General features: G+C 40.4%; 2 non-coding genes across 2 annotated transcripts; both read right to left on the bottom strand.

The window, feature by feature from the left end:
* Positions 1-5,456: 5,456 nt before the first annotated feature.
* On the bottom strand, positions 5,457-5,542 carry TRNAY-GUA (transfer RNA tyrosine (anticodon GUA)). Its single transcript is given in 2 exon segments — positions 5,457-5,492; positions 5,506-5,542. It is a non-coding gene; the product is annotated as a tRNA-Tyr (tRNA).
* A 17,066-nt stretch (positions 5,543-22,608) lies between these two features.
* On the bottom strand, positions 22,609-22,694 carry TRNAY-GUA (transfer RNA tyrosine (anticodon GUA)). Its single transcript is given in 2 exon segments — positions 22,609-22,644; positions 22,658-22,694. It is a non-coding gene; the product is annotated as a tRNA-Tyr (tRNA).
* Between the last annotated feature and the right edge of the window lie 353 nt (positions 22,695-23,047).

Genomic DNA, 23,047 nt, shown 5'->3' with positions numbered 1-23,047 from the left:
CAGCCGTGTTGGGCCTTGACAATATTTTAATATCTTGGATGGTGTATAGTGTTCTCTCATTTCCCTTGAGAAATCAAGATTGTCAAGGAGATTCTGTTGTTTTGCCAGTACATAGCAAGAGATGGGGATCCAAAACACCTCACAGGAAACCAATGAAGATTGGTGTTGGACAGAAACATAACGTGGCCAGAGCCTCAAAGCAAAAGGCATCTATTTTCAGTGATGAAATATAATATAATTATAAATTGTCTGTTATTTTATTTTCCAAGTATTTTACTTTCCAAGTATTCAATAAAATTTGCATTTGGCAAAAGTCCGTCGAGCTGGATTTGAACCAGCAACCTAAGGATGCCTGTTTCACCACTACAGTCCTCTACTCTACCAACTGATCTATCGAAGGCTTGGCAAATCATTCTCTAGCAAGCTCAATACGATCTTCCACTTCAACCGTCGACATGCAAACATCTCTTGCAATTCGTGCAAAATACTACAAATTTGGCTTGTGAGGTTCCCGAATTGAGTAAAAGCACATCAGTTCCCAATTAAAAAAATGACCCCCTCCGCAGTCTCCCGCATGTTACTGACCTCCATACTAAGGGGGAAAAGTTGAAAGGCGGCGCCTCACAGGCCATCTCCTCAGAGTATTCAGCCATGTTGGGCCTTGACAATATTTTAATATCTTGGATGGTGTATAGTGTTCTCTCATTTCCCTTGAGAAATCAAGATTGTCAAGGGGATTCTGCTGTTTTGTCAGTTCATAGCAAGAGATGGGGATCCAAAATACCACACAGGAAACCAATGAAGATTGGTGTCGGACAGAAAAATAACGTGGCCACAGCCTCAAAGCAAAAGGCATCTATTTTCAGTGATGAAATATAATATAATTATAAATTGTCTGTTATTTTACTTTCCAAGTATTTTACTTTCCAAGTATTCAATAAAATTTGCATTTGGCAAAAGTCCTTCGAGCTGGATTTGAACCAGCGCTGTAAGGATGCCTGTTTCACCACTACAGTCCTCCACTCTACCAACTGAGCTATCGAAGGCTTGGCAAATCGTTCTCTAGCAAGCTCAATACGAGCTTCCACTTCAACCATCGAAATGTAAACATCTCTTGCAATTCGTGCAAAATACTACAAATTTGGCTTGTGAGGTTCACGAATTGAGTAAAAGCACATCAGTTCCCAATTAAAAAAATGACCCCCTCCGCAGTCTCCCGCATGTTACTGATCACCATGCTAAGGGGGAAAAGTTGAAAGGCGGCGCCTCACAGGCCATCTCCTCAGAGTATTCAGCCGTGTTGGGCCTTGACAATATTTTAATATCTTGGATGGTGTATAGTGTTCTCTCATTTCCCTTGAGAAATCAAGATTGTCAAGGGGATTCTGCTGTTTTGTCAGTTCATAGCAAGAGATGGGGATCCAAAACACCTCACAGGAAACCAACGAAGATGGGTGTCGGACAGAAAAATAAGATGGCCACAGCCTCAAAGCAAAAGGCATCTATTTTCAGTGATGAAATATAATATAATTATAAATTGTCTGTTATTTAATTTTCCAAGTATTTTACTTTCCAAGTATTCAATAAAATTTGCATTTGGCAAAAGTCCTTCGAGCCGGATTTGAACCAGCGACCTAAGGATGCCTGTTTTAACACTACAGTCCTCTGCTCTACCAACTGAGCTTTCGAAGGTTTGGCAATTCATTTTCTAGCAAGCTCAATACGAGCTTCCACTTCAACCGTCGACATGCAAACATCTCTTGCAATTCGTACAAAATACTACAAATTTGGCTTGTGAGGTTCCCGAATTGAGTAAAAGGACATCAGTTCCCAATTAAAAAAATGACCCCCTCCGCATTCTCCCGCATGTTACTGACCACCATACTAAGGAGGAAAAGTTGAAAGGCGGCGCCTCACAGGCCATCTCCTCAGAGTATTCAGCAGTTTTGGGCCTTGACAATATTTTAATATCTTGGATGGTGTATAGTGTTCTCTCATTTCCATTGAAAAATCAAGATTGTCAAGGAGATTCAGCTGTTTTGTCAGTTCATAGCAAGAGATGGGAATCCAAAACACCTCACAGGAAACCAATGAAGATTGGTGTTGGACAGAAACATAACGTGGCCAGAGCCTCAAAGCAAAAGGCATCTATTTTCAGTGATGAAATATAATATAATTATAAATTGTCTATTATTTTATTTTCCAAGTATTTTACTTTCCAATTATTCAATAAAATTTGCATTTGGCAAAAGTCCTTCGAGCCGGATTTGAACCAGCGACCTAAGGATGCCTGTTTCACCACTACAGTCCTCTACTCTACCAACTGAGCTATCGACGGCTTGGCAAATCATTCTCTAGCAAGCTCAATACGATCTTCCACTTCAACCGTTGACATGCAAACATCTCTTGCAATTTGTGCAAAATACTACAAATTTGGCAGTGAGGTTCACAAATTGAGTAAAAGCACATCAGTTCCCATTTAAAAAAATTACCGCCTCTGCAGTCTCCCGCATGTTACTGACCACCATACTAAGTGGGAAAAGTTGAAAGGCGGCGCCTCACAGGCCATCTCCTCAGAGTATTCAGCCATGTTGGGCCTTGACAATATTTTAATATCTTGGATGGTGTATAGTGTTTTCTCATTTCCCTTGAGAAATCAAGATTGTCAAGGGGATTCTGCTGTTTTGTCAGTTCATAGCAAGAGATAGGGATCCAAAACACCTCACAGGAAACCAGCGAAGATGGGTGTCGGACAGAAAAATAACATGGCCACAGCCTCAAAGCAAAAGGCATCTATTTTCAGTGATGAAATATAATATAATTATGAATTGTCTATTATTTTATTTTCCAAGTATTTTACGTTCCAAGTATTCAATAAAATTTGCATTTGGCAAAAGTCCTTCGAACTGGATTTGAACTAGCGACCTAAGGATGCCTGTTTCACCACTACAGTCCTCTGCTCTACCAACTGAGCTATCGAAGGCTTGGCAAATCATTCTCTAGCAAGCTCAATACGATCTTCCACTTCAACCGTCGACATGCAAACATCGCTTGCAATTCGTGCAAAATACTACAAATTTCGCTTGTTTGGTTCCCGAATTGAGTAAAAGCACATCAGTTCCCAATTAAAAAAATGACCCCCTCCGCAGTCTCCCGCATGTTACTGATCACCATGCTAAGGGGGAAAAGTTGAAAGGCGGCGCCTCACAGGCCATCTCCTCAGAGTATTCAGCCGTGTTGGGCCTTGACAATATTTTAATATCTTGGATGGTGCATAGTGTTCTCTCATTTCCCTTGAGAAATCAAGATTGTCAAGGGGATTCTGCTGTTTTGTCAGTTCATAGCAAGAGATGGGGATCCAAAACACCTCACAGGAAACCAACGAAGATTGGTGTCGGACAGAAAAATAACATGGCCACATCCTCAAAGCAAAAGGCATCTATTTTCAGTGATGAAATATAATATAATTATAAATTGTCTGTTATTTTACTTTTCAAGTATTTTACTTTCCAAGTATTCAATAAAATTTGTATTTGGCAAAAGTCCTTCGAGCCAGATTTGAACCAGCGACCTAAGGATGTCGGTTTCACCACTACATCCTAAGCTTGGCAAATCATTCTCTAGCAAACTGAATACGAGCTTCCACTTCAAACGTCGACTTGTAAACATCTCTTGCAATTCGTGCAAAATATTACAAATTTGGCTTGTGAGGTTCCCGAATTGAGTAAAAGCACATCAGTTGACAATTAAAAAAATGACCCCCTCCGCAGTCTCCCGCATGTTACTGACCACCATACTAAGGGGGAAAAGTTGAAAGGCGGCGCCTCACAGGCCATCTCCTCAGAGTATTCAGCAGTGTTGGGCCTTAACAATATTTTACTACCTTGGATGGTGTGTAGTGTTCTCTCATTTCCCTTGAGAAATCAAGATTGTCAAGTAGATTCTGCTGTTTTTCCAGTTCATAGCAAGAGATGGGGATCCAAAACACCTCACAGGAAACCAACGAAGATGGATGTCGGACAGAAAAATAACATGGCCACAGCCTCAAAGCAAAAGGCATCTATTTTCAGTGATGAAATATAATATAATTATAAATTGTCTGTTATTTTATTTTCCAAGTATTTTACTTTCCAAGTATTCAATAAAATTTGCATTTGGCAAAAGTCCTTCGAGCCGGATTTGAACCAGCGACCTAAGGATGCCTGTTTTAACACTACAGTCTTCTGCTCTACCAACTGAGTTATCAAAGGTTTGGCAAATCATTCTCTAGCAAGCTCAATACGATCTTCCACTTCAACCGTCGACATGCAAACATCTCTTGCAATTCATGCAAAATACTACAAATTTGGCTTGTGAGGTTCACGAATTGAGTAAAAGCACATCAGTTCCCATTTAAAAAAATCACCGCCTCTGCAGTCTCCCGCATGTTACTGACCACCATACTAAGGGGGAAAAGTTGAAAGGCGGCGCCTCACAGGTCATCTACTCAGAGTATTCAGCCATGTTGGGCCTTGACAATATTTTAACATCTTGGATGGTGTATAGTGTTTTCTCATTTCCCTTGAGAAATCAAGATTGTCAAGGGGATTCTGCTGTTTTGTCAGTTCATAGCAAGAGATGGGGATCCAAAACACCTCACAGGAAACCAGCGAAGATGGGTGTCGGACAGAAAAATAACATGGCCACAGCCTCAAAGCAAAAGGCATCTATTTTCAGTGATGAAATATAATATAATTATGAATTGTCTATTATTTTATTTTCCAAGTATTTTACTTTCCAAGTATTCAATAAAATTTGCATTTGGCAAAAGTCCTATGAGCCGGATGTGAACCAGCGACCTAAGGATGCCTGTTTTAACACTACAGTCCTCTGCTCTACCAACTGAGTTATCGAAGGTTTGGCAAATCATTTTCTAGCAAGCTCAATACGAGCTTCCACTTCAACCGTCTACATGCAAACATCTCTTGCAATTCGTGCAAAATACTACAAATTTGGCTTGTGAGGTTCCCGAATTGAGTAAAAGCACATCAGTTCCCAATTAAAAAAATGACCCCCTCCGCAGTCTCCCGCATGTTACTGATCACCATGCTAAGGGGGAAAAGTTGAAAGGCGGCGCCTCACAGGCCATCTCCTCAGAGTATTCAGCCGTGTTGGGCCTTGACAATATTTTAATATCTTGGATGGTGTATAGTGTTCTCTCATTTCCCTTGAGAAATCAAGATTGTCAAGGGGATTCTGCTGTTTTGTCAGTTCATAGCAAGAGATGGGGATCCAAAACACCTCACAGGAAACCAACGAAGATGGGTGTCGGACAGAAAAATAAGATGGCCACAGCCTCAAAGCAAAAGGCATCTATTTTCAGTGATGAAATATAATATAATTATAAATTGTCTGTTATTTAATTTTCCAAGTATTTTACTTTCCAAGTATTCAATAAAATTTGCATTTGGCAAAAGTCCTTCGAGCCGGATTTGAACCAGCGACCTAAGGATGCCTGTTTTAACACTACAGTCCTCTGCTCTACCAACTGAGCTATCGAAGGCTTGGCAATTCATTTTCTAGCAAGCTCAATACGAGCTTCCACTTCAACCGTCGACATGCAAACATCTCTTGCAATTCGTACAAAATACTACAAATTTGGCTTGTGAGGTTCCCGAATTGAGTAAAAGCACATCAGTTCCCAATTAAAAAAATGACCCCCTCCGCATTCTCCCGCATGTTACTGACCACCATACTAAGGAGGAAAAGTTGAAAGGCGGCGCCTCACAGGCCATCTCCTCAGAGTATTCAGCAGTTTTGGGCCTTGACAATATTTTAATATCTTGGATGGTGTATAGTGTTCTCTCATTTCCATTGAAAAATCAAGATTGTCAAGGAGATTCAGCTGTTTTGTCAGTTCATAGCAAGAGATGGGAATCCAAAACACCTCACAGGAAACCAATGAAGATTGGTGTTGGACAGAAACATAACGTGGCCAGAGCCTCAAAGCAAAAGGCATCTATTTTCAGTGATGAAATATAATATAATTATAAATTGTCTATTATTTTATTTTCCAAGTATTTTACTTTCCAATTATTCAATAAAATTTGCATTTGGCAAAAGTCCTTCGAGCCGGATTTGAACCAGCGACCTAAGGATGCCTGTTTCACCACTACAGTCCTCTACTCTACCAACTGAGCTATCGACGGCTTGGCAAATCATTCTCTAGCAAGCTCAATACGATCTTCCACTTCAACCGTTGACATGCAAACATCTCTTGCAATTTGTGCAAAATACTACAAATTTGGCAGTGAGGTTCACAAATTGAGTAAAAGCACATCAGTTCCCATTTAAAAAAATTACCGCCTCTGCAGTCTCCCGCATGTTACTGACCACCATACTAAGTGGGAAAAGTTGAAAGGCGGCGCCTCACAGGCCATCTCCTCAGAGTATTCAGCCATGTTGGGCCTTGACAATATTTTAATATCTTGGATGGTGTATAGTGTTTTCTCATTTCCCTTGAGAAATCAAGATTGTCAAGGGGATTCTGCTGTTTTGTCAGTTCATAGCAAGAGATAGGGATCCAAAACACCTCACAGGAAACCAGCGAAGATGGGTGTCGGACAGAAAAATAACATGGCCACAGCCTCAAAGCAAAAGGCATCTATTTTCAGTGATGAAATATAATATAATTATGAATTGTCTATTATTTTATTTTCCAAGTATTTTACGTTCCAAGTATTCAATAAAATTTGCATTTGGCAAAAGTCCTTCGAACTGGATTTGAACTAGCGACCTAAGGATGCCTGTTTCACCACTACAGTCCTCTGCTCTACCAACTGAGCTATCGAAGGCTTGGCAAATCATTCTCTAGCAAGCTCAATACGATCTTCCACTTCAACCGTCGACATGCAAACATCGCTTGCAATTCGTGCAAAATACTACAAATTTCGCTTGTTTGGTTCCCGAATTGAGTAAAAGCACATCAGTTCCCAATTAAAAAAATGACCCCCTCCGCAGTCTCCCGCATGTTACTGATCACCATGCTAAGGGGGAAAAGTTGAAAGGCGGCGCCTCACAGGCCATCTCCTCAGAGTATTCAGCCGTGTTGGGCCTTGACAATATTTTAATATCTTGGATGGTGCATAGTGTTCTCTCATTTCCCTTGAGAAATCAAGATTGTCAAGGGGATTCTGCTGTTTTGTCAGTTCATAGCAAGAGATGGGGATCCAAAACACCTCACAGGAAACCAACGAAGATTGGTGTCGGACAGAAAAATAACATGGCCACATCCTCAAAGCAAAAGGCATCTATTTTCAGTGATGAAATATAATATAATTATAAATTGTCTGTTATTTTACTTTTCAAGTATTTTACTTTCCAAGTATTCAATAAAATTTGTATTTGGCAAAAGTCCTTCGAGCCAGATTTGAACCAGCGACCTAAGGATGTCGGTTTCACCACTACATCCTAAGCTTGGCAAATCATTCTCTAGCAAACTGAATACGAGCTTCCACTTCAAACGTCGACTTGTAAACATCTCTTGCAATTCGTGCAAAATATTACAAATTTGGCTTGTGAGGTTCCCGAATTGAGTAAAAGCACATCAGTTGACAATTAAAAAAATGACCCCCTCCGCAGTCTCCCGCATGTTACTGACCACCATACTAAGGGGGAAAAGTTGAAAGGCGGCGCCTCACAGGCCATCTCCTCAGAGTATTCAGCAGTGTTGGGCCTTAACAATATTTTACTACCTTGGATGGTGTGTAGTGTTCTCTCATTTCCCTTGAGAAATCAAGATTGTCAAGTAGATTCTGCTGTTTTTCCAGTTCATAGCAAGAGATGGGGATCCAAAACACCTCACAGGAAACCAACGAAGATGGATGTCGGACAGAAAAATAACATGGCCACAGCCTCAAAGCAAAAGGCATCTATTTTCAGTGATGAAATATAATATAATTATAAATTGTCTGTTATTTTATTTTCCAAGTATTTTACTTTCCAAGTATTCAATAAAATTTGCATTTGGCAAAAGTCCTTCGAGCCGGATTTGAACCAGCGACCTAAGGATGCCTGTTTTAACACTACAGTCTTCTGCTCTACCAACTGAGTTATCGAAGGTTTGGCAAATCATTCTCTAGCAAGCTCAATACGATCTTCCACTTCAACCGTCGACATGCAAACATCTCTTGCAATTCATGCAAAATACTACAAATTTGGCTTGTGAGGTTCACGAATTGAGTAAAAGCACATCAGTTCCCATTAAAAAAAATCACCGCCTCTGCAGTCTCCCGCATGTTACTGACCACCATACTAAGGGGGAAAAGTTGAAAGGCGGCGCCTCACAGGTCATCTACTCAGAGTATTCAGCCATGTTGGGCCTTGACAATATTTTAACATCTTGGATGGTGTATAGTGTTTTCTCATTTCCCTTGAGAAATCAAGATTGTCAAGGGGATTCTGCTGTTTTGTCAGTTCATAGCAAGAGATGGGGATCCAAAACACCTCACAGGAAACCAGCGAAGATGGGTGTCGGACAGAAAAATAACATGGCCACAGCCTCAAAGCAAAAGGCATCTATTTTCAGTGATGAAATATAATATAATTATGAATTGTCTATTATTTTATTTTCCAAGTATTTTACTTTCCAAGTATTCAATAAAATTTGCATTTGGCAAAAGTCCTATGAGCCGGATGTGAACCAGCGACCTAAGGATGCCTGTTTTAACACTACAGTCCTCTGCTCTACCAACTGAGTTATCGAAGGTTTGGCAAATCATTTTCTAGCAAGCTCAATACGAGCTTCCACTTCAACCGTCTACATGCAAACATCTCTTGCAATTCGTGCAAAATACTACAAATTTGGCTTGTGAGGTTCCCGAATTGAGTAAAAGCACATCAGTTCCCAATTAAAAAAATGACCCCCTACGCAGTTTCCCGCATGTTACTGACCACCATACTAAGGAGGAAAAGTTGAAAGGCGGCGCCTCACAGGCAATCTCCTCAGAGTATTCAGCGGTGTTGGGCCTTGACAATATTTTAATATCTTGGATGGTGTATAGTGTTCTCTCATTTCCCTTGAGAAATCAAGATTGTCAAGGGGATTCTGCTGTTTTGCCAGTTCATAGCAAGAGATGGGGATCCAAAATTCCACACAGGAAACCAATGAAGATTGGTGTCTGACAGAACCATAACATGGCCAGAGCCTCAAAGCAAAAGGCATCTATTATCAGTGATGAAATATAATATAATTATAAATTGTCTGTTATTTTATTTTCCAAGTATTTTACTTTCCAAGTATTCAATAAAATTTGCATTTGGCAAAAGTCCTTCGAACTGGATTTGAACTAGCGACCTAAGGATGCCTGTTTCACCACTACAGTCCTCGAGTCTACCAACTGAGCTATCGAAGGCTTGGCAAATCATTCTCTAGCAAGCTCAATACGATCTTCCACTTCAACCGTCGACATGCAAACATCTCTTGCAATTCGTGCAAAATACTACAAATTTGGCTTGTGAGGTTCCCGAATTGAGTAAAAGCACATCAGTTCCCAATTAAAAAAATGACCCCCTCCGCAGTCTCCCGCATGTTACTGACCTCCATACTAAGGGGGAAAAGTTGAAAGGCGGCGCCTCACAGGCCATCTCCTCAGAGTATTCAGCCATGTTGGGCCTTGACAATATTTTAATATCTTGGATGGTGTATAGTGTTCTCTCATTTCCCTTGAGAAATCAAGATTGTCAAGGGGATTCTGCTGTTTTGTCAGTTCATAGCAAGAGATGGGGATCCAAAATACCACACAGGAAACCAATGAAGATTGGTGTCGGACAGAAAAATAACGTGGCCACAGCCTCAAAGCAAAAGGCATCTATTTTCAGTGATGAAATATAATATAATTATAAATTGTCTGTTATTTTACTTTCCAAGTATTTTACTTTCCAAGTATTCAATAAAATTTGCATTTGGCAAAAGTCCTTCGAGCTGGATTTGAACCAGCGCTGTAAGGATGCCTGTTTCACCACTACAGTCCTCCACTCTACCAACTGAGCTATCGAAGGCTTGGCAAATCGTTCTCTAGCAAGCTCAATACGAGCTTCCACTTCAACCATCGAAATGTAAACATCTCTTGCAATTCGTGCAAAATACTACAAATTTGGCTTGTGAGGTTCACGAATTGAGTAAAAGCACATCAGTTCCCAATTAAAAAAATGACCCCCTCCGCAGTCTCCCGCATGTTACTGATCACCATGCTAAGGGGGAAAAGTTGAAAGGCGGCGCCTCACAGGCCATCTCCTCAGAGTATTCAGCCGTGTTGGGCCTTGACAATATTTTAATATCTTGGATGGTGTATAGTGTTCTCTCATTTCCCTTGAGAAATCAAGATTGTCAAGGGGATTCTGCTGTTTTGTCAGTTCATAGCAAGAGATGGGGATCCAAAACACCTCACAGGAAACCAACGAAGATGGGTGTCGGACAGAAAAATAAGATGGCCACAGCCTCAAAGCAAAAGGCATCTATTTTCAGTGATGAAATATAATATAATTATAAATTGTCTGTTATTTAATTTTCCAAGTATTTTACTTTCCAAGTATTCAATAAAATTTGCATTTGGCAAAAGTCCTTCGAGCCGGATTTGAACCAGCGACCTAAGGATGCCTGTTTTAACACTACAGTTCTCTGCTCTACCAACTGAGCTATCGAAGGTTTGGCAATTCATTTTCTAGCAAGCTCAATACGAGCTTCCACTTCAACCGTCGACATGCAAACATCTCTTGCAATTCGTACAAAATACTACAAATTTGGCTTGTGAGGTTCCCGAATTGAGTAAAAGCACATCAGTTCCCAATTAAAAAAATGACCCCCTCCGCATTCTCCCGCATGTTACTGACCACCATACTAAGGAGGAAAAGTTGAAAGGCGGCGCCTCACAGGCCATCTCCTCAGAGTATTCAGCAGTTTTGGGCCTTGACAATATTTTAATATCTTGGATGGTGTAGAGTGTTCTCTCATTTCCATTGAAAAATCAAGATTGTCAAGGAGATTCAGCTGTTTTGTCAGTTCATAGCAAGAGATGGGAATCCAAAACACCTCACAGGAAACCAATGAAGATTGGTGTTGGACAGAAACATAACGTGGCCAGAGCCTCAAAGCAAAAGGCATCTATTTTCAGTGATGAAATATAATATAATTATAAATTGTCTATTATTTTATTTTCCAAGTATTTTACTTTCCAATTATTCAATAAAATTTGCATTTGGCAAAAGTCCTTCGAGCCGGATTTGAACCAGCGACCTAAAGATGCCTGTTTCACCACTACAGTCCCCTACTCTACCAACTGAGCTATCGACGGCTTGGCAAATCATTCTCTAGCAAGCTCAATACGATCTTCCACTTCAACCGTTGACATGCAAACATCTCTTGCAATTTGTGCAAAATACTACAAATTTGGCCAGTGAGGTTCACAAATTGAGTAAAAGCACATCAGTTCCCATTTAAAAAAATTACCGCCTCTGCAGTCTCCCGCATGTTACTGACCACCATACTAAGTGGGAAAAGTTGAAAGGCGGCGCCTCACAGGCCATCTCCTCAGAGTATTCAGCCATGTTGGGCCTTGACAATATTTTAATATCTTGGATGGTGTATAGTGTTTTCTCATTTCCCTTGAGAAATCAAGATTGTCAAGGGGATTCTGCTGTTTTGTCAGTTCATAGCAAGAGATGGGGATCCAAAACACCTCACAGGAAACCAGCGAAGATGGGTGTCGGACAGAAAAATAACATGGCCACAGCCTCAAAGCAAAAGGCATCTATTTTCAGTGATGAAATATAATATAATTATGAATTGTCTATTATTTTATTTTCCAAGTATTTTACGTTCCAAGTATTCAATAAAATTTGCATTTGGCAAAAGTCCTTCGAACTGGATTTGAACTAGCGACCTAAGGATGCCTGTTTCACCACTACAGTCCTCTGCTCTACCAACTGAGCTATCGAAGGCTTGGCAAATCATTCTCTAGCAAGCTCAATACGATCTTCCACTTCAACCGTCGACATGCAAACATCGCTTGCAATTCGTGCAAAATACTACAAATTTCGCTTGTTTGGTTCCCGAATTGAGTAAAAGCACATCAGTTCCCAATTAAAAAAATGACCCCCTCCGCAGTCTCCCGCATGTTACTGACCACCATACTAAGGGGGAAAAGTTGAAAGGCGGCGCCTCACAGGCCATCTCCTCAGAGTATTCAGCCATGTTGGGCCTTGACAATATTTTAATATCTTGGATGGTGTATAGTGTTCTCTCATTTCCCTTGAGAAATCAAGATTGTCAAGGGGATTCTGCTGTTTTGTCAGTTCATAGCAAGAGATGGGGATCCAAAATACCACACAGGAAACCAATGAAGATTGGTGTCGGACAGAAAAATAACGTGGCCACAGCCTCAAAGCAAAAGGCATCTATTTTCAGTGATGAAATATAATATAATTATAAATTGTCTGTTATTTTACTTTCCAAGTATTTTACTTTCCAAGTATTCAATAAAATTTGCATTTGGCAAAAGTCCTTCGAGCCGGATTTGAACCAGCGATGTAAGGATGCTTGTTTCACCACTACAGTCTTCCACTCTACCAACTGAGCTATCGAAGGCTTGGCAAATCATTCTCTAGCAAGCTCAATAAGAGCTTCCACTTCAACCATCGACATGTAAACATCTCTTGCAATTCGTCCAAAATACTACAAATTTGGCTTGTGAGGTTCATGAATTGAGTAAAAGCACATCAGTTCCCAATTAAAAAAATGACCCCCTCCGCAGTCTCCCGCATGTTACTGATCACCATGCTAAGGGGGAAAAGTTGAAAGGCGGCGCCTCACAGGCCATCTCCTCAGAGTATTCAGCCGTGTTGGGCCTTGACAATATTTTAATATCTTGGATGGTGCATAGTGTTCTCTCATTTCCCTTGAGAAATCAAGATTGTCAAGGGGATTCTGCTGTTTTGTCAGTTCATAGCAAGAGATGGGGATCCAAAACACCTCACAGGAAACCAACGAAGATTGGTGTCGGACAGAAAAATAACATGGCCACATCCTCAAAGCAAAAGGCATCTATTTTCAGTGATGAAATATAATATAATTATAAATTGTCTGTTATTTTACTTTTCAAGTATTTTACTTTCCAAGTATTCAATAAAATTTGTATTTGGCAAAAGTCCTTCGAGCCAGATTTGAACCAGCGACCTAAGGATGTCGGTTTCACCACTACATCCTAAGCTTGGCAAATCATTCTCTAGCAAACTGAATACGAGCTTCCACTTCAAACGTCGACTTGTAAACATCTCTTGCAATTCGTGCAAAATATTACAAATTTGGCTTGTGAGGTTCCCGAATTGAGTAAAAGCACATCAGTTGACAATTAAAAAAATGACCCCCTCCGCAGTCTCCCGCATGTTACTGACCACCATACTAAGGGGGAAAAGTTGAAAGGCGGCGCCTCACAGGCCATCTCCTCAGAGTATTCAGCAGTGTTGGGCCTTAACAATATTTTAATACCTTGGATGGTGTGTAGTGTTCTCTCATTTCCCTTGAGAAATCAAGATTGTCAAGTAGATTCTGCTGTTTTTCCAGTTCATAGCAAGAGATGGGGATCCAAAACACCTCACAGGAAACCAACGAAGATGGATGTCGGACAGAAAAATAACATGGCCACAGCCTCAAAGCAAAAGGCATCTATTTTCAGTGATGAAATATAATATAATTATAAATTGTCTGTTATTTTATTTTCCAAGTATTTTACTTTCCAAGTATTCAATAAAATTTGCATTTGGCAAAAGTCCTTCGAGCCGGATTTGAACCAGCGACCTAAGGATGCCTGTTTTAACACTACAGTCTTCTGCTCTACCAACTGAGTTATCGAAGGTTTGGCAAATCATTCTCTAGCAAGCTCAATACGATCTTCCACTTCAACCGTCGACATGCAAACATCTCTTGCAATTCATGCAAAATACTACAAATTTGGCTTGTGAGGTTCACGAATTGAGTAAAAGCACATCAGTTCCCATTTAAAAAAATCACCGCCTCTGCAGTCTCCCGCATGTTACTGACCACCATACTAAGGGGGAAAAGTTGAAAGGCGGCGCCTCACAGGTCATCTACTCAGAGTATTCAGCCATGTTGGGCCTTGACAATATTTTAACATCTTGGATGGTGTATAGTGTTTTCTCATTTCCTTTGAGAAATCAAGATTGTCAAGGGGATTCTGCTGTTTTGTCAGTTCATAGCAAGAGATGGGGATCCAAAACACCTCACAGGAAACCAGCGAAGATGGGTGTCGGACAGAAAAATAACATGGCCACAGCCTCAAAGCAAAAGGCATCTATTTTCAGTGATGAAATATAATATAATTATGAATTGTCTATTATTTTATTTTCCAAGTATTTTACTTTCCAAGTATTCAATAAAATTTGCATTTGGCAAAAGTCCTATGAGCCGGATGTGAACCAGCGACCTAAGGATGCCTGTTTTAACACTACAGTCCTCTGCTCTACCAACTGAGTTATCGAAGGTTTGGCAAATCATTTTCTAGCAAGCTCAATACGAGCTTCCACTTCAACCGTCTACATGCAAACATCTCTTGCAATTCGTGCAAAATACTACAAATTTGGCTTGTGAGGTTCCCGAATTGAGTAAAAGCACATCAGTTCCCAATTAAAAAAATGACCCCCTACGCAGTTTCCCGCATGTTACTGACCACCATACTAAGGAGGAAAAGTTGAAAGGCGGCGCCTCACAGGCAATCTCCTCAGAGTATTCAGCGGTGTTGGGCCTTGACAATATTTTAATATCTTGGATGGTGTATAGTGTTCTCTCATTTCCCTTGAGAAATCAAGATTGTCAAGGGGATTCTGCTGTTTTGCCAGTTCATAGCAAGAGATGGGGATCCAAAATTCCACACAGGAAACCAATGAAGATTGGTGTCGGACAGAACCATAACATGGCCAGAGCCTCAAAGCAAAAGGCATCTATTTTCAGTGATGAAATATAATATAATTATAAATTGTCTGTTATTTTATTTTCCAAGTATTTTACTTTCCAAGTATTCAATAAAATTTGCATTTGGCAAAAGTCCTTCGAACTGGATTTGAACTAGCGACCTAAGGATGCCTGTTTCACCACTACAGTCCTCGAGTCTACCAACTGAGCTATCGAAGGCTTGGCAAATCATTCTCTAGCAAGCTCAATACGATCTTCCACTTCAACCGTCGACATGCAAACATCTCTTGCAATTCGTGCAAAATACTACAAATTTCGCTTGTTTGGTTCCCGAATTGAGTAAAAGCACATCAGTTCCCAATTAAAAAAATGACCCCCTCCGCAGTCTCCCGCATGTTACTGACCACCATACTAAGGGGGAAAAGTTGAAAGGCGGCGCCTCACAGGCCATCTACTCAGAGTATTCAGCCATGTTGGGCCTTGACAATATTTTAATATCTTGGATAGTGTATAGTGTATCAAATTTCCCTTGAGAAATCAAGATTGTCAAGGGGATTCTGCTGTTTTGTCAGTTCATAGCAAGAGATGGGGATCCAAAATACCACACAGGAAACCAATGAAGATTGGTGTCGGACAGAAAAATAACGTGGCCACAGCCTCAAAGCAAAAGGCATCTATTTTCAGTGATGAAATATAATATAATTATAAATTGTCTGTTATTTTACTTTCCAAGTATTTTACTTTCCAAGTATTCAATAAAATTTGCATTTGGCAAAAGTCCTTCGAGCCGGATTTGAACCAGCGACCTAAGGATGCCTGTTTTAACACTACAGTCCTCTGCTCTACCAACTGAGCTATCAAAGGTTTGGCAAATCATTTTCTAGCAAGCTCAATACGAGCTTCCACTGCAACCGTCGACATGCAAACATCTCTTGCAATTCGTACAAAATACTACAAATTTGGATTGTGAGGTTCCCGAATTGAGTAAAAGCACATCAGTTCCCAATAAAAAAATGACACCCTCCGCATTCTCCCGCATGTTACTGACCACCATACTAAGGAGGAAAAGTTGAAAGGCGGCGCCTCACAGGCCATCTCCTCAGAGTATTCAGCAGTGTTGGGCCTTGACAATATTTTAATATCTTGGATGGTGTATAGTGTTCTCTCATTTCCATTGAAAAATCAAGATTGTCAAGGAGATTCAGCTGTTTTGTCAGTTCATAGCAAGAGATGGGAATCCAAAACACCTCACAGGAAACCAATGAAGATTGGTGTTGGACAGAAACATAACGTGGCCAGAGCCTCAAAGCAAAAGGCATCTATTTTCAGTGATGAAATATAATATAATTATAAATTGTCTGTTATTTTATTTTCCAAGTATTTTACTTTCCAAGTATTCAATAAAATTTGCATTTGGCAAAAGTCCTTCGAGCCGAATTTGAACCAGCGACCTAAGGATGCCTGTTTCACCACTACAGTCCTCTACTCTACCAACGGCTTGGCAAATCATTCTCTAGCAAGCTCAATACGATCTTCCACTTCAACCGTTGACATGCAAACATCTCTTGCAATTTGTGCAAAATACTACAAATTTGGCTTGTGAGGTTCCCGAATTGAGTAAAAGCACATCAGTTCCCAATTAAAAAAATGACCCCCTCCGCAGTCTCCCGCATGTTACTGACCACCATACTAAGGGGGAAAAGTTGAAAGGCGGCGCCTCACAGGCCATCTCCTCAGAGTATTCAGCCATGTTGGGCCTTGACAATATTTTAATATCTTGGATGGTGTATAATGTTCTCTCATTTCCCTTAAGAAATCAAGATTGTCAAGGGGATTCTGCTGTTTTGTCAGTTCATAGCAAGAGATGGGGATCCAAAATACCACACAGGAAACCAATGAAGATTGGTGTCGGACAGAAAAATAACGTGGCCACAGCCTCAAAGCAAAAGTCATCTATTTTCAGTGATGAAATATAATATAATTATAAATTGTCTGTTATTTTACTTTCCAAGTATTCAATAAAATTTGCATTTGGCAGAAGTCTTTCGAGATGGATTTGAACCAGCGATGTAAGGATGCCTGTTTCACCACTACAGTCTTCCACTCTACCAACTGAGCTATCGAAGGCTTGGTGAATCGTTCTCTAGCAAGCTCAATACGAGCTTCCACTTCAACCATCGACATGTAAACATCTCTTGCAATTCGTCCAAAATACTACAAATTTGGCTTGTGAGGTTCACGAATTGAGTAAAAGCACATCAGTTCCCAATTAAAAAAATGACCCCCTCCGCAGTCTCCCGCATGTTACTGATCACCATGCTAAGGGGGAAAAGTTGAAAGGCGGCGCCTCACAGGCCATCTCCTAAGAGTATTCAGCCGTGTTGGGCCTTGACAATATTTTAATATCTTGGATGGTGTATAGTGTTCTCTCATTTCCCTTGAGAAATCAAGATTGTCAAGGGTATTCTGCTGTTTTGTCAGTTCATAGCAAGAGATGGGGATCCAAAACACCTCACAGGAAACCAACGAAGATGGGTGTCGGACAGAAAAATAACATGGCCACAGCCTCAAAGCAAAAGGCATCTATTTTCAGTGATGAAATATAATATAATTATAAATTGTCTGTTATTTTATTTTCCAAGTATTTTACTTTCCAAGTAGTCAATAAAATTTGCATTTGGCAAAAGTCCTTCGAGCCGGATTTGAACAAGCGACCTAAGGATGCCTGTTTTAACACTACAGTTTTCTGCTCTACCAACTGAGCTATCGAAGGTTTGGCAAATCATTCTCTAGCAAGCTCAATACGATCTTCCACTTCAACCGTCGACATGCAAACATCTCTTGCAATTCATGCAAAATACTACAAATTTGGCTTGTGAGGTTCACAAATTGAGTAAAAGCACATCAGTTCCCAATTAAAAAAATGACCCCCTCCGCAGTTTCCCGCATGTTACTGACCACCATACTAAGGAGGAAAAGTTGAAAGGCGGCGCCTCACAGGCAATCTCCTCAGAGTATTCAGCGGTGTTGGGCCTTGACAATATTTTAATATCTTGGATGGTGTATAGTGTTCTCTCATTTCCCTTGAGAAATCAAGATTGTCAAGGGGATTCTGCTGTTTTGCCAGTTCATAGCAAGAGATGGGGATCCAAAATACCACACAGGAAACCAATGAAGATTGGTGTCGGACAGAACCATAACGTGGCCAGAGCCTCAAAGCAAAAGGCATCTATTTTCAGTGATGAAATATAATATAATTATAAATTGTCTGTTATTTTATTTTCCAAGTATTTTACTTTCCAAGTATTCAATAAAATTTGCATTTGGCAAAAGTCCTTTGAGCCGGATTTGAACCAGCGACCTAAGGATGCCTGTTTTACCACTACAGTCCTCCGCTCTAGCAACTGAGCTATCAAAGGCTTGGCAAATCATTCTCTAGCAAGCTCAATACGATCTTCCACTTCAACCGTCGACATGCAAACATCTCTTGCAATTCGTGTAAAATACTACAAATTTGGCTTGTGAGGTTCCCGAATTGAGTAAAAGCACATCAGTTCCCAATTTAAAAAATGACCCCCTCCGCAGTCTCCCGCATGTTACTGACCACCATACTAAGGGGGAAAAGTTGAAAGGCGGCGCCTCACAGGCCATCTCCTCAGAGTATTCAGCCATGTTGGGCCTTGACAATATTTTAATATCTTGGATGGTGTATAGTGTTCTCTCATTTCCCTTGAGAAATCAAGATTGTCAAGGGGATTCTGCTGTTTTGCCAGTTCATAGCAAGAGATGGGGATCAAAAAAACACCTCACAGGAAACCAATGAAGATTTGTGTTGGACAGAAAAATAACGTGGCCACAGCCTTAAAGCAAAAGGCATCTATTTTCAGTCATGAAATATAATATAATTATAAATTGTCTGTTATTTTACTTTCCAAGTATTTTACTTTCCAAGTATTCAATAAAATTTGCATTTGGCAAAAGTCCTTCGAACTGGATTTGAACTAGCGACCTAAGGATGCCTGTTTCACCACTACAGTCCTCCGCTCTACCAACTGAGCTATCGAAGGCTTGGCAAATCATTCTCTAGCAAGCTCAATACGATCTTCCACTTCAACCGTCGACATGCAAACATCTCTTGCAATTCGAGCAAAATACTACAAATTTCGCTTGTTTGGTTCCCGAATTGAGTAAAAGCACATCAGTTCCCAATTAAAAAAATGACCCCCTCCGCAGTCTCCCGCATGTTACTGACCACCATACTAAGGGGGAAAAGTTGAAAGGCGGCGCCTCACAGGCCATCTCCTCAGAGTATTCAGCCATGTTGGGCCTTGACAATATTTTAATATCTTGGATGGTGTATAGTGTTCTCTCATTTCCCTTGAGAAATCAAGATTGTCAAGGGGATTCTGCTGTTTTGTCAGTTCATAGCAAGAGTTGGGGATCCAAAATACCACACAGGAAACCAATGAAGATTGGTGTCGGACAGAAAAATAACGTGGCCACAGCCTCAAAGCAAAAGGCATCTATTTTCAGTGATGAAATATAATATAATTATAAATTGTCTGTTATTTTACTTTCCAAGTATTTTACTTTCCAAGTATTCAATAAAATTTGCATTTGGCAAAAGTCCTTCGAGCCGGATTTGAACCAGCGATGTAAGGATGCCTGTTTCACCACTACCGTCTTCCACTCTACCAACTGAGCTATCGAAGGCTTGGCAAATCGTTCTCTAGCAAGCTCAATACGAGCTTCCACTTCAACCATCGACATGTAAACATCTCTTGCAATTCGTCCAAAATACTACAAATTTGGCTTGTGAGGTTCACGAATTGAGTAAAAGCACATCAGTTCCCAATTAAAAAAATGACCCCCTCCGCAGTCTCCCGCATGTTACTGATCACCATGCTAAGGGGGAAAAGTTGAAAGGCGGCGCCTCACAGGCCATCTCCTCAGAGTATTCAGCCGTGTTGGGCCTTGACAATATTTTAATATCTTGGATGGTGCATAGTGTTCTCTCATTTCCCTTGAGAAATCAAGATTGTCAAGGGGATTCTGCTGTTTTGTCAGTTCATAGCAAGAGATGGGGATCCAAAACACCTCACAGGAAACCAACGAAGATTGGTGTCGGACAGAAAAATAACATGGCCACATCCTCAAAGCAAAAGGCATCTATTTTCAGTGATGAAATATAATATAATTATAAATTGTCTGTTATTTTACTTTTCAAGTATTTTACTTTCCAAGTATTCAATAAAATTTGTATTTGGCAAAAGTCCTTCGAGCCAGATTTGAACCAGCAACCTAAGGATGTCGGTTTCACCACTACATCCTAAGCTTGGCAAATCATTCTCTAGCAAACTGAATACGAGCTTCCACTTCAAACGTCGACTTGTAAACATCTCTTGCAATTCGTGCAAAATATTACAAATTTGGCTTGTGAGGTTCCCGAATTGAGTAAAAGCACATCAGTTGACAATTAAAAAAAGTGACCCCCTCCGCAGTCTCCCGCATGTTACTGACCACCATACTAAGGGGGAAAAGTTGAAAGGCGGCGCCTCACAGGCCATCTCCTCAGAGTATTCAGCAGTGTTGGGCCTTAACAATATTTTAATACCTTGGATGGTGTGTAGTGTTCTCTCATTTCCCTTGAGAAATCAAGATTGTCAAGTAGATTCTGCTGTTTTTCCAGTTCATAGCAAGAGATGGGGATCCAAAACACCTCACAGGAAACCAACGAAGTTGGGTGTCGGACAGAAAAATAACATGGCCACAGCCTCAAAGCAAAAGGCATCTATTTTCAGTGATGAAATATAATATAATTATAAATTGTCTGTTATTTTATTTTCCAAGTATTTTACTTTCCAAGTATTCAATAAAATTTGCATTTGGCAAAAGTCCTTTGAGCCGGATTTGAACCAGCGACCTAAAGATGCCTGTTTTAACACTACAGTCCTCCGCTCTACCAACTGAGCTATCGAAGGTTTGGCAAAATCATTTTCTAGCAAGCTCAATACGAGCTTCCACTTCAACCGTCCACATGCAAACATCTCTTGCAATTCGTACAAAATACTACAAATTTGGCTTGTATAGTGTTCTCTCATTTCCGTTGAGAAATCAAGATTGTCAAGGGGATTCTGCTGTTTTGCCAGTTCATAGCAAGAGATGGGGATCCAAAATACCACACAGGAAACCAATGAAGATTGGTGTCGGACAGAAAAATAACGTGGCCACAGCCTTAAAGCAAAAGGCATCTATTTTCAGTCATGAAATATAATATAATTATAAATTGTCTGTTATTTTACTTTCCAAGTATTTTACTTTCCAAGTATTCAATAAAATTTGCATTTGGCAAAAGTCCTTCGAGCTAGATTTGAACCAGCGACCAAAGGATGCCTGTTTTACCACTACAGTCCTCGCTCTACCAACTGAGCTATCGAAGGTTTGGCAACTCATTTTCTAGCAAGCTCAATACGAGCTTGCACTTCAACCGTCGACATACAAACATCTCTTGCAATTCGTGTAAAATACTACAAATTTGGCTTGTGAGGTTCCCGAATTGAGTAAAAGCACATCAGTTCCGAATTAAAAAAATGACCCCCTCCGCAGTCTCCCGCATGTTACTGACCTCCATACTAAGGGGGAAAAGTTGAAAGGCGGCGCCTCACAGGCCATCTCCTCAGAGTATTCAGCCATGTTGGGCCTTGACAATATTTTAATATCTTGGATGGTGTATAGTGTTCTCTCATTTCCCTTGAGAAATCAAGATTGTCAAGGGGATTCTGCTGTTTTGTCAGTTCATAGCAAGAGATGGGGATCCAAAATACCACACAGGAAACCAATGAAGATTGGTGTCGGACAGAAAAATAACGTGGCCACAGCCTCAAAGCAAAAGGCATCTATTTTCAGTGATGAAATATAATATAATTATAAATTGTCTGTTATTTTACTTTCCAAGTATTTTACTTTCCAAGTATTCAATAAAATTAGCATTTGGCAAAAGTCCTTCGAGCTGGATTTGAACCAGCGCTGTAAGGATGCCTGTTTCATCACTACAGTCCTCCACTCTACCAACTGAGCTATCGAAGGCTTGGCAAATCGTTCTCTAGCAAGCTCAATACGAGCTTCCACTTCAACCATCGACATGTAAACATCTCTTGCAATTCGTGCAAAATACTACAAATTTGGCTTGTGAGGTTCACGAATTGAGTAAAAGCACATCAGTTCCCAATTAAAAAAATGACCCCCTCCGCAGTCTCCCGCATGTTACTGATCACCATGCTAAGGGGGAAAAGTTGAAAGGCGGCGCCTCACAGGCCATCTCCTCAGAGTATTCAGCCGTGTTGGGCCTTGACAATATTTTAATATCTTGGATGGTGTATAGTGTTCTCTCATTTCCCTTGAGAAATCAAGATTGTCAAGGGGATTCTGCTGTTTTGTCAGTTCATAGCAAGAGATGGGGATCCAAAACACCTCACAGGAAACCAACGAAGATGGGTGTCGGACAGAAAAATAAGATGGCCACAGCCTCAAAGCAAAAGGCATCTATTTTCAGTGATGAAATATAATATAATTATAAATTGTCTGTTATTTAATTTTCCAAGTATTTTACTTTCCAAGTATTCAATAAAATTTGCTTTTGGCAAAAGTCCTTCGAGCCGGATTTGAACCAGCGACCTAAGGATGCCTGTTTTAACACTACAGTCCTCTGCTCTACCAACTGAGCTATCGAAGGTTTGGCAAATAATTTTCTAGCAAGCTCAATACGAGCTTCCACTTCAACCGTCGACATGCAAACATCTCTTGCAATTCGTAGAAAATACTACAAATTTGGCTTGTGAGGTTCCCGAATTGAGTAAAAGCACATCAGTTCCCAATTAAAAAAATGACCCCCTCCGCATTCTCCCGCATGTTACTGACCACCATACTAAGGAGGAAAAGTTGAAAGGCGGCGCCTCACAGGCCATCTCCTCAGAGTATTCAGCAGTTTTGGGCCTTGACAATATTTTAATATCTTGGATGGTGTATAGTGTTCTCTCATTTCCATTGAAAAATCAAGATTGTCAAGGAGATTCAGCTGTTTTGTCA

Source organism: Ambystoma mexicanum, chromosome 1p, assembly GCF_040938575.1.
Source record: "Ambystoma mexicanum isolate Mex_15411 chromosome 1p, UKY_AmexF1_1, whole genome shotgun sequence".
NCBI classification, from domain to species: domain Eukaryota; kingdom Metazoa; phylum Chordata; class Amphibia; order Caudata; family Ambystomatidae; genus Ambystoma; species Ambystoma mexicanum.
This window is presented reverse-complemented; position numbering and strand designations above follow the sequence as displayed.